This window comes from Odontesthes bonariensis, chromosome 22 (assembly GCF_027942865.1).
Source record: "Odontesthes bonariensis isolate fOdoBon6 chromosome 22, fOdoBon6.hap1, whole genome shotgun sequence".
Classification (NCBI taxonomy): domain Eukaryota; kingdom Metazoa; phylum Chordata; class Actinopteri; order Atheriniformes; family Atherinopsidae; genus Odontesthes; species Odontesthes bonariensis.
Genome location: NC_134527.1, coordinates 15,834,846 through 15,847,509, shown reverse-complemented (window position 1 = coordinate 15,847,509; position 12,664 = coordinate 15,834,846). Strand labels below are relative to the sequence as shown.

The 12,664-nt window shown below is 41.1% G+C and overlaps 1 protein-coding gene across 2 annotated transcripts in view; it reads left to right on the top strand.

The window, feature by feature from the left end:
* Positions 1 to 12,664, top strand: part of astn2 (astrotactin 2) — a 285,626-nt gene that overhangs the window by 204,743 nt on the left and 68,219 nt on the right. The gene's annotated exons all lie outside the window — the stretch shown is intronic.

The following is a 12,664-nucleotide window of genomic DNA, read 5'->3' as shown; positions in this document are numbered from 1 at the left end:
GAATGACAGAAAATAAGCAATTTGTTTTGTCTTCTGAGTGTAATTATTATTTTTTTTCTGACAAAACGAGGGACAGCAAAACTATCCTGCGCCTTCACTGTTGTACCATACGAGTAAACATAATCCCCTGGTGTATTAGAGACAAAAAGAGGGAATTAAAAGGGTGAGGGAATTGGAGAGAGACAGTGGACTCTGCTTGGATTAGCAGACATACAGAAGGAGGAGGTTTGTTGCAAGCAAAACATGCAGGTGAAGTGATAGAAAAGTAGAAAAGCTATGGCTCTAATAAGTTCCCCAGCTAGTTGGCCTGCACGCTCCCTCACTTTACATTAGCAAGTGTCATCTTGAAGGTTAATGCTCCCTGCCTCCAGCGTCTATTTTCACAATTTCCTGTGGCCAAAAGATATCGAGGCCCAAGGAAAGGTCTACACACACTCACAGTGTATTTCAGTTGTATACACGATTGTATATGTGCGTATGTGTGAGAGAGCAAATCCAGAGCAGAGAGCTTAACAAAAACACTGTATAATATAACACCACACAACGAGAAAACACTGGTAACACGTTTCCCTGTCATCTTACTCAAAATGTCTCCACGTACGTGCAATTACCTGCAGTGGTAACACATGCACGCAGTCGTTCAAAACAAACTCCACCGCTCCATTAGAGGCTTTTTGATTCACAGCATCAACTCCCAAGCCCAATCAATACTGGCCATGACATGCTGCCAGATCTGCTCCTCTCTGTGGAATCATTTGTCAGCTGAGCCATGGCTGCAGCTGTAATAAGAGATTGTAACACAACTCTCAAGGTAAACACGTTTGATTGTTTTATTACACTGCGAATTAGCCTTTTGGTGTATGCTGCCCTGCAATAAGTCTTTAATTTTTCCTCCAGGCCTGTGCCCTGGGTGACAATGGGTGCTTTATCTCTGTTATGAGTACTCTGACTGGCCCCACAAGCACCAAGCATTTATTAAAATAAGAGATATTACAGCTGTTGAGCATATTAGGTGCAACTGGATCGGCTATGCACCCAGCTCTCATAAATCTTTGATTGTGCAGCTCAACAAATTGGTGGATGGCTCTCAAGGGCAAGTGTGGCAGAAATTTCAAAGTAATGGTAGAGCAAATGACAGGAGCAGAGCCAGTTGGATTGATTGATACTGTGAGATGGCACATTTAATGTTTAATTCAGACGGTATATGATGAAGCAGTAGAATTCATCCATGTTCATTCAGAAGTTGATTTAAATGTTTTACAATTGAAACTTCCTCTCACTTCTCTATATATTTAAAGGCTTGTCTAAGAACTTTCTACAACTGCAAGGCAGATTGCGTCCATTCTTTTCACAAATATGACGCTCTCACTCAAACCACAATACCATGGAGCCTCGAACATGAATATTTAACCGTGTGAGTTTTAGTTTTCTCAGTGCAAATTCTAAGGTTACACATTTATTGTCACTTATTGCAACTGTTAGGTGTACAGATTTAGCAGACAACTCTTATTAGTAGTCACCTTTTTCCCTAACTCGCTTGGTGATTCTTGCCTTTAATAATTGTAACAAACAGCTAACTCAAAATTACGAATAACATTCTCAACCTTCAATATCAAACATTCAGTGACTAAACACATATCAACAGAAAACTCCCTGTTTGTATGTGTGAGTCTGTATGTAATGAACATGCACAGGAAGCGTGGGTTCTCTCCAGGTACTCGGGCTTCCTCCCACTGTCTAAATGTATGTTAGGTTAATTGGTGGGTCTAAATTGACTGTATAATGACTGTATAATGAGTGAGCATGCATGGTTGTTTGTCTTATTTGTTTGTGTGTGGCCCTGTGATGGACTGGCGACTTGTCTTGGGTGTACTTCTCGCCCAATAGCAGCTGGGATAGGCTCCAGCCCCCCCGTTACCCTGAATTGGATTAAGGCAAAAAAAACGGTTGTTTTCTCCCTTCGTTTGGCATAGTCACTCAAAATATTAGCTTGGAGAGGTATACAGTTGTTAGGCATTACTCTAGAATGTACAAATAGAACCATCTTCATTGGGTGTGAAAAGGTAAGCAAGTAAAATATTCAGATAAAGATCCACAAAGTTCAATAATTGATGCACTGTCAACCAGTTCTTTAACTCCTTGTCTCTGTATGAACATAAAGGTTATACAGTAATATGGTCAACTAACATGCAATCCTATCAATTACTACTTGTATTCACTGCTTTAAATTGCATTAACTAACCTGAGTTTTTGGCTTGGGTGACCAAATTAGTTGTATTGCCTCCTCTGGAGACAACTGTTGACAAATCCAGGTAGCCATTTCTTATTGCATATACCTTCATGAAGAAGAACGCTCTCTTTTTTTGGGGGGGTCTTCACCTCATGAATTGAAGAGATCAGTCTATTATAACTACATTTGTAGGAACTTTTATAAGCTCCCAACTGCAGTTGTCTCTATGTACATGGGGAACACTTTGAGTCGTGCATGTGCAGTGATTGATCTCTGCACATGCATATAGTGCATACAGTGCAGGTTGATCAATTATATGCGTGGCCTCAGCAACAGCACCTACTATCAACAAAAAGAAATGTGTAAAACTTTGCCTGTTTCAACAACAACCCTTTTTTTTCTTTTTTGGCTTTGAAAAAATGAAAGAAAAGAACCTTTTAAAGTACCTACCCTCCATCCTGCTGGGGCCTGACAGAAAGTTTTTCCCCCTGTATTTTATTGATGCGGCACAAGCTCATCCATCATATCCATCAAGAGTTTTTCTTACTGTGTTTGTCAATAAAACCCTTATAAAAAAAAAAAAAAAAAAAAAAAAAAACATATTTTGGTATCTTCCCACTCAATTTGGATGTTTCAGTTTTTTAATCTAATTCATTGGTGCTCTGGTTTGACCCTTCTTTACCGTGGTCATCTCTCTGAGCACTTGGTATCTCGTCCTCTTAGACACTCCAAGTAACTTGCAGGTCTGGAATATGCTGAGACTGGAGAAAAAAAAGTTCCTCGTACCTTTAAGTCTTTCAAGTTTTGTTCACTGTACACAACAAAATTTACTTCAGCAATTCTATCCACCAACTTGTTAATTTATCCATCTATGTATCCATTTTCTATACCCGCTGAGTCCATTTCAGGATTGCGTGGTCACCCATTTCAATATTGAATTTGCCTGGAAAGCACTCTACGTTTCAGTGTAAGTTTAATCTCTTTTTGGCCCATCCCTCCATTCATTCATTGTCTTCCGCTTATCCAAGGTTGGGTCACGGAGGCCACAGGTTCAGGAGGGAAACCCAGACATCCTTTCCTCCAGCAACACTCTCCAGCTCCTCCTGGGGGATCCCAATATGTTTCCAGGCCAGAAGGGATATATAATCCCTCCAGTAAGTTCTGGATCTGCCCTAGGGCCACATCCCAGTTGGACGTCCCTGGGAAACCTCCAAAGGGAGGCTACCAGAAGGCATCTTAACTAGACGTTTGAACCACCTCAACTGACTCCTTTTGATGCGGAGGAGCAGCGGCTCTACTCTGACTTCCCTCCGGATGGCTGAGCTCCTCACCCTATCTCTAAGCCTGAGTCCAGCCATTCTCTGAAGGAAACCCATTTCAGCTGCTTCTATCTGCGACCTCATTCTTTCGGTCACTACCCAGATCTTGTGACCATAGGTGAGGGTTGGAACAGAGTTGAACCGGTAAATTGAAAGCTTTGCCTCCTGGTTCAGCTCCCTCTTTACCATAATGGACCGAAGCAGCGCCCTCATTACTGCTGACGAAGCCCCAATCCGTCTGTCCATCTCTCGCTCCAACTTGCCATCACTCATGAACAATATCCCAACTCGGAGGGAGCATTCCACTTTGTTTCTGTTGGTTTTTAGTCCATTTTACCTGAAATAATAAAGCTGCTTCATGATTCTGTTCAAAAAGTTTTATTAAAATAGTGCCAGTTAACAACAGAGAACACTTCAAGCTACTTTAAAAAGAAAGCAAACTAGTTTAACTCAAGTCTTAAAGGGAAAGTTTGCCTCTTTTGACATGAAGCTGTATGACATCCCATATTAGCAATATCATTTATGAACATTGACTTACCCCCTGCTGCGTCCTGTGAGCCGAGTTCCAGCCGAGTTTTTGAGTTGACGAAGGTAGTCCAGCTAGTTTGCTAGGGGCACAAAAATAAAGCGTCTTGCTTCTCAAAACAATATGCGTTCAAAAGAGTAATACATTTGCATCACAAAATCGTTGTCCAGGAAAAAGTCAGACCTCACAATCGCTTGGCGCTATTTTTGCCTCCCTTGATATCAATGCGTCCAATGTAAACTGTGCAGACCGAAGTGCAGACCGAGCAGTCCCCTGCTTCCGAGCAGCAAACACCGTAACAGGTGCGACTATCGCTAGGTGGCTGGACGCATTGATATCAAGGGAGGCAAAAATAGCGCCAAGCGATGTGAGGTCTGACTTTTTCCTGGACAACGATTTTGTGATGCAAATGTATTACTCTTTTGAACGCACATTGTTTTGAGAAGCAAGACGCTTTATTTTTGTAGCCCCAGCCAACTAGCCGGACTACCTTCGTCAACTCCAAAACTCGGCTGGAACTCGGCTCACAGGACGCAGCAGGGGGTAAGTCAATGTTCATAAATGATATTGCTATATGGGATGTCATACAGCTTCATGTCAAAAGAGGTGAACTATCCCTTTAATATGAAATTTGAAGCAAACTCAATCTAAATCGATGCAGTCCACTTCAATTCAGTTTAATATGATGATATGGATATATGGTCGTGTCCTCATTAGCGCTGTCACCTCACAGCTAAACTGTTCCCGTTCGAATCTTGGCTGGGGCTTTCTGTGTGGTGTTTGCATATTATCCTTCTGCAGGGGTGGGTTCTATCCCAGTTTCCAAGCTTCTTCCTTCAGTCTAACAACATCAGTTTAATTGGTGATTCCTGAATCTATTTTATACCTTCACAGAGGTATCTGTCTTTGTCGTTCTTTCCTTTTTTTCAGTAGAGACAGACAAACATGTAGTCCTCCTATAAACCAACAAAGCATAGCCTCCAGAGATGATGCTACAAGTTTAGAGAGTGCTGATTGATTAAACGTTAGGTCAAGCTGGCTAGAGCTTGGAGGGCCTGACAAGAACCGATTTCACATGAAGAGGACGAGGTGCCAAAAGCCATAAATAGCAAAGAAGCACAGATGAAAGGTTTAGACAACAGCTGCACTGGGCAGTCTTCATTATTTAACACTTAGTTTCACTTCAACACAAAGCAGATCTTTGTCCACCTTGACCTCTGTGTTTTCCACCGCAGAGCAAAGCTAAAGAAACGACAGCGCTAATACAAATAAGAGCAGCCCACTGCTTAAATCTTTCCCCATATTTATGACACTGTCCTGAAGTGGCAGCAAAATGCTGAAGATGAATGTTTGCACGACACCTATTGAGAGCGCACAGAGAATATGTTCAGTGGTGAGGAAAATTCCCTTTTAACAGGACTTCGATCAGCACCAGACTCAGAGAGGGGAGCCATCTGCGTCAACCAGTTGGAGGGTGAGAGGACATCCAAGAGACACAAACAAATTCTGTAACACAGGGCAAGGGATACCTGCTGTGGGAAAGAAAACAAAGAATGCAAGTTAGAAAACAGAAATAATTGCATGTATACACATGAATAGTAAAGAGTGCAGAGAGAGGAGAGATGCTCAGTATATCATGGGAGGTCCCACAGCAGCTTAGGTCTATAGCATATAATAATAATGCACATCTTGGTATAAAGTTTTTATCAGTTTTTCATACCATCCCTCATTGCCCAATTAAGTAGCACCTGATAATGATGAAAGCCTACAAACATGTGTGTGTTTATCATTTGGGTTTGGAAAACAGGGTGGACTGATTGCTTTAGAAATATGCATGGAGTAATCAAAGTATTGCTTTTGAAAAATAGGTCAAATTCAGAGAGAGGTGTCTTGTCTAATGAAGTACAACCTGCACTGGATACCATCAGAAGTACTGTGGAAGAGAAAAAAAATGTTTTTTTCGTGTGCTTTAACTCATTACAATAAGTGGTTTAGAAATTCCGAAAGCACTTTCAGGTGTATGATAATGCAGCCTGTATTCTACTCTTCCAGTGGTCCTTTGAACAATGCTGAATGACAGAAACTTTAAATGAAAATTCAAGTAAACAATCTAGATTCTGTTTTGAAATTTGCTGTGGAGTGGCCTTTTTTTGTTTTTTTGCATAGTGTCACTTTGTCTATATTTTCTGCTTGAGCCAACTGTTTTGAACACCAGCATTTTTCTTTTGTCTGTGCTGCCTCTTGTTTCACTCGACTGTATCAAACACTCAGTAATTATCCCATTCAGGGATGAATCCCAACAGCACGGCAACCAATAGAAATTCTGAACCCGCTGTGTCGTGCTAAGTCAAATTTTCCTTTGCTGCACGTTATCAGGTTTTATGTGGAGGGAGAAGACGATGAGGAGACCTCTGATGAATGAACACCACATGAAAATAACTGACATCATCTACCTGCTGCATAATGATGAGGATTTGCAGGATAGTGTTCCTTTTTTTTTAATTTGGAAAATGTAGCTTGCATGACTCGTAATTCTTCTTTATATGATCAAATTTGTGGAGGGAGGCTTTGTATATTTTGTTGGCAACCACTGTGAAAGTGTTCTTGCTGTGATGTGTTTCATGAGCTTTTACCTTCTCCATGAAAATGAGAAAAGCAAAAAAAAAGATCTGGCCAACTGCAAACTGCTCATACAGCTTGTTGGGGGGGGGGAGCTTTTGCCAAACAGGAAAAACTTCTTCTTCCCTTATCCACCAGCAAAGGTATTTCCTTCCTCCTTCCTGGTCTTCTTTTATCCACTCTGACACCCTTTCAACTTACCCAGTATGCTGCAGCAATTTTCATCTTCGTCTTCATCTTCCACAAACCTTTCTCCTATGTGCACTGCACTGGCACCCAGTGGCTGCTCACACACAATTTAAAGCGCCATTGTTAGTCTGTAGCCTAAAATGCTACCGAGGGATTACTACCCTGTGATTGCTCAGCCTCTGGTTCACTGTCCGTCTCTTCTCTGTGGTTAACTGTCCATCTATTCTTCCTGTCTGCACACGTGAGCCCATTAACGGGTTGGACTCTTCTGTCCTCTGGTATCCCAGTTGAAAAGTAATCTTTCCATCTCTGTCAGAACGGCAATCACTTCCTGTCGAGACATCCTGAAAACGATCTCCTCTGCACTTCAGCTCTTTGCCTAACTTACCCCTAAGATCTTGCATTTACGCACACAGAAGAGCCCTGCTGATGTCGGTGTTTTAATGTGGAATGTAATAATCATGCATGCAGCTGTTAATTGACTTGCACGTAATTGCTGAGGGAGCATGTACTCCATCGTTTCTTTGCTTTAGCTCCCACATATCAAAGTAAAGTCTCTTGGAGTCCACATATTAAGTGTGGCAACAACATTGACACCAGCCTTTTATTTGACACAGAAACAGAGCAGCCTCTAGTGGATAGCTTTGGGAGTGCACGTTTCCTTCCTTTCCCAGTAGAAAAGTTAGATGTTTGTTGATTGACGGACCACAGAGTTCAGACTGCTTGACTGTTTTATAATTGATTACGCTGGATTATTTAAAACTACAATCCTTGCCGTATACCAAACTCTTACTTGTCAGTCTCATACTTGCCTAACTCAGACATTGCTTTGACAACACATATTTAACTGATGGTGCTGTCATGATGTCATAATGTTTTTTGTCTTTTAACAGATGTCATTTTACATCTCAACATAAATGATGAGATACTAACTCACAGAGACTTGTGTCAACATAACTTAACAAGCCCATAACAAGTAATTCCTGTTGATTTTATAAATCTAAACTCTTTATTTTGGAGGGAAACGATCCCAACCACTGGAATAACCTTCCAAAATGTGCTAGGAAGGAGCTTTAAAGGGTTATCTCCTTGTTCAGCTTTGACTTAAAAGGGTTATACATGCTCAATAAGCAGCTGAGCCAGAACAGAGACTGCGATGGCCTTTGTAAGCTTGGCACCAAGGACTTGTATGTATATTCAATTCTCTCTCCCTTTGGGGTTTAGGGAATATTTGTTCGTGTTTGCCTCAGCCCACAAAGGCAGTTTCTAAAAGAGTGGAAAGAGCATCCTGCATGTCTTACACTTTGGTGAAACAGATTTCCTCATCATTAAGGGAGCTGTTTGATGCCAAGTTCAATTAGTGTGGAACCCACTGCATGGAAGCACCTATAATTTATGTTCTGAAACAAAGGTTTGGCTGCTCATAACTGTTCATAAGGCTGGAAATTCCTAATGAATAGTGTGTGCAAGTATTTTGTCAAAGTCAACATGTTCCATACTGAGATTTGCACTCACCTGATGAGTGCAATGAGCTCCCATTTTGTAGATGTCTCAAAATTGTCAAACGGCATCAAATAAATCATGACAGAGACAAACGGTCTCATGTAATGGATTGAATTTTTCACACAAAGTCCCAAATTTTAGTCAGATGAGGTGGCTCGGGCGTCTGGTTCGGATGCCTCCTGGACGCCTCCCTGGTGAGGTGTTCCGGGCACGTCCCACTTGGAGGAGACCCCGGGGAAGACCCAGGAAATGTTGGAGAGACTTTGTGTCTCGGCTGGCCTGGGAACACCTCGGGGTACCCCCAGAAGAGCTGGAGGAAGTGGCCGGGGACAGGGACGTCTGGGTTTCTCTGCTCAAGCTGCTGCCCCCGCAACCCGATCCCGGAAGCGGTAGATAATGGATGGATGGATGGATGGATGGATGGATGGATGGGAATCCCAATTTGAAAGTTTGAGTCAATTAATTGTTGTGGGATGTCATTGTAGTTAAGATGCAGTGAGTATGTTTTAATGTGTTTGATCGGTGTGGTGATGTGGCAGTGAGATTTCAATAAGGCCGCTCATTGTGAAGAGCCGAGTACCTTGATGATATTTAGACAAGTAATGCTTCGTATCACTGACGCAGTCGCACTCTCACATTGACGAACAAACCCAAACACATACCAATCAGTGACGACATTCAAAGCATCCGACTAATGACGTCCAGTTCTCCTCATCCTAGTTCTCATATTATAAACTCTGATAAATTCACAATCACACAAAGAGAGGCATAACATTTTGTTATTTTTTTTAAAAACATTCACTTATATACTATACCCACTTATGCTGAGAGGGTTACAGGGATGCACAAACATATTTTTGAAATTGACTTGGATAAATCTCATTGTTGCTTATCAACAGATTGGAAGAGAGCGCTGGCGTAGGACTGTGGGCAACGGAGAGCAAACCATACAGGTTTACCGCTGGGTACTTGCCTGAGCACACAGCAAACTATTGTTACAGCGTGTCTGCAGGGAGAAATCCTGAAATCCACATCGTGCTGTGAATTGCAGAAATAAACTATTTGTATGAAGTATGGATCGATAATGAGATGCATCTTAAAAAGTGTTTGCACTGAAATAGTACACACATAATTCAGGAAGAGACAAAAGCAGAGTAAGAAAAAAAAAGGGAGAGGTAATAGGACGAGAATGCGTCTTAGATGCATTGCAAGTGGAATCAGGAGAAAGTCTAGAACAGGTAGACGTGGTTTAAAGATGCCACATGATGCTCATTTTCAGGATCAGGATTGTTGTTGTTCAGATAGGCATACCTGCTTCATTTTGTTTGTCTGTTTGTCTTTAAAGATTATATAAACATACTGTACTTTGCTGCAGCCCTGGTGGCTGAAATATTTAATCAAAGCCCCTGTACCATTAAGGCATCCCCTTCTTTAAGACCCAGAAGACCCAGTCCGCTCTGATTGGTCACTCAATGTGTCCAAAGTGCCAAATGTTCGTCCAATCTAGTCCTCTGTGGGAGAGAATCATTTAGACCTTTCACTCAAAGTTGCTGTGTACGACACACTGAATATAAAGGGAGGGTGTTTGTATGATCTTGCTCAAAAAAGCTTGTATAAGCAAGGACAGATCAGAGAGGATTAGAGAAGGAAAATCAGACGCACGATGGAGGTAGAAAACGGCTCATAAAAATTAAGCTGCAGATGTATCAACAATACATGCTAACCAGTGTGTCAGCCCACTTGAATGGATGAAACTTAGTAAAGCAGATTAAATATAACCTTACTTGGTTGATGCTTTGTCATGTCACTGCAGCAAATACACAGGTATAATTAACACGATTGATTATTCAAAGTCGAGTTTTCTTCTTCTTTTTTTTTTTTTTTAATTTCAGAGCCAGTTACAAGACCTTGAATTGTTCGTGCTGATTTACTGTTGCCGGTCACTACAAACCTAAATGAAACTAAGATACCATCAATGTAATTCATGACATCTGTGCTTTCCTCTGTAGAGCAAAACCGCTGTGAAAACAGCTCAGTTATCTGAATTATTATATTGACTTTCATAGCAGCTCTTATTTTTCACTGAGGACTGTTTAATATTTCATCGGGGAAGTAGTTGTTAGACACTGTAATAGCACATTGTGCTTTGTTTAATGCAGCTGTGTCTCAAAGAAATTCATGAAAGGAGTATCACTTTGTAACACCGCATTACATGGTGAAGTGGTTTGTGTTTTATGCATTATTTGCCAATGCACCACAGAAAGCAACTAGACTCTCTTTAAATCACATGGTTACCAGGGAGATAAGTCCCATCCCAGCTGTTAGCGTGGCCTTTGTAAAAAGAAAACTCTTCCTCTTCTAAGGTTTTTCTTGTAACATCAGCCTGCCTTAAATTCTATATTTTTCTAAACCAACTCAAATAGTTTTGGTCCCTAAGCTTAACTATTCATTTTAACTGAAAAATGAGGCAACAATAAGACAGTTTAACCCAGGAATCGAACTAAAACACAACTTGCACTTGTGGGTGTTCATTACCACAAAAAGACTTCTACATTGGCGTTATTTCTGTGGTCATTGTTTGGAATTTTGTTTTTGCTGCACATTAAGAGTAAGGCATTATAAATCTTAATTAAAAAAAAGTCCCTTTTCATCCCAAGGGAAAATAAGTTAGGCATTTGGCTTGACATTCTAAACCACCATTTGTGTTAGATGAAGATAATCTTTCTTAAAAGACAAGCAACCGGCTCATTTTGTTAACCACATTGGTTTGTTTGGGTCACAGCGGCACAGATAGATGTATCTCCTTGTAATGAGCTGTCAGTAGAATGAATGCGAGTTTCCTCTGACACACACCTAAAGCAATCAGCCAGACAAACACCTACTTGCTGTCTTACAGTGCCAAACTCTTAACATTTACGTAGATTGTTGTGACATCTACATTTATAGATCTACATGTATAGATTTGTCCCTTTCACTTATCCATCAAAGATAGACAAAGAGGAATGTTTGGTAATGAACATTTAACAATGTTGTCCGTCCCGTTTGGACCTCTAAATCTGGTCCGTTTTTTAGTTTGATTCGAGCAACTTTACGGCAAACTGTATAGGGAAACATCACATTCTTTACTTGACTTTCAACCCTGTGATGTGAAAGGGTGTTGCAAAGTGGTTAAAGGAAAGGAACTACTTTCAGAGTGTCAAGGACAGTGCACGTCGAGGCCTGAAAATCCATAGAGCTACACATCATCTTGGTCCACACTCTAAAGGTTCTCTGAGCCACTGCTTAAAGCAGGCTGATTTAGTTTAGAAATCAATATGTTTTCTGTGAGCATAAGCCATGGTAATCTTTTTACAGCACCTCTTCTCTCCCTCTTTCCTCTCATCATCTGCCCTTGAGTCGATCCTTTCACCCCCTCCATTTCTTACCAAGGGACCGTGATTGCTTCTAGCAGGCTTTGTGGTTGGAGTAGGCACAGAGACACGGGAAGAAAATTTTATGAATAGTGGAACTACCCCCCAGCCCCCACCCCCCCACCCCAGTTTCCACAGCACAAGGACTGAGCTGTAAGACTTGGTCCCATAAAAGTGGATTAAGGGAAATGGGTTACTGCTGCTTGCCATGCTCTCAGGATGGAGCAAGAAACCTATTTGACGGGAAATTAACTGCAGCTCCTTCAGTTTAGCTAAAACGTCCATCTACTCAAAAGAAATTTGCTAAGTATAGGCTGAGCATCTGTCCACTTGTAGGGCTCCTGCTATTTGTTTTGAAGATTATTTGTCCAATGACATATTTCATCAAGGTGCCAATAGATTTTTTTTTTTAAAAAGGAAGAATTTCACTGTTCTGCACTCAAGCTGAGGGACACAACCAGTTTGTTTATTTGAGTCCCGCTCATAAGTGGAACAGATTACAAGAAATGTGTATGTATGATTTTTTTCAAAATGAATAGGAAAAAAAACATACACATTCTTATGAATGTCTGAAGCTTTTAGGCAGCCAATTAGCCTAGTACATATATTATAAATTATGTGGAGCAGAGTTAAAATTGAAAAGACCACCACATAAAGCATTATCATACAACAATGGTGGGATCTCCAAATCCCAGTCTCTGAATGATGCATTCAGGAGCTGGACAGGGCAGTGGAGCATGCCAGGATTGCAGATCTGAACTACTGTTGTTTTCATAAAGTTCAGAATTTGTAGCTGCTCCCCTGACTGTTAAACACAACCTTTACATTCCTTTAGTTACCTTAAGTAGAGATGGGATACTCACTTTTC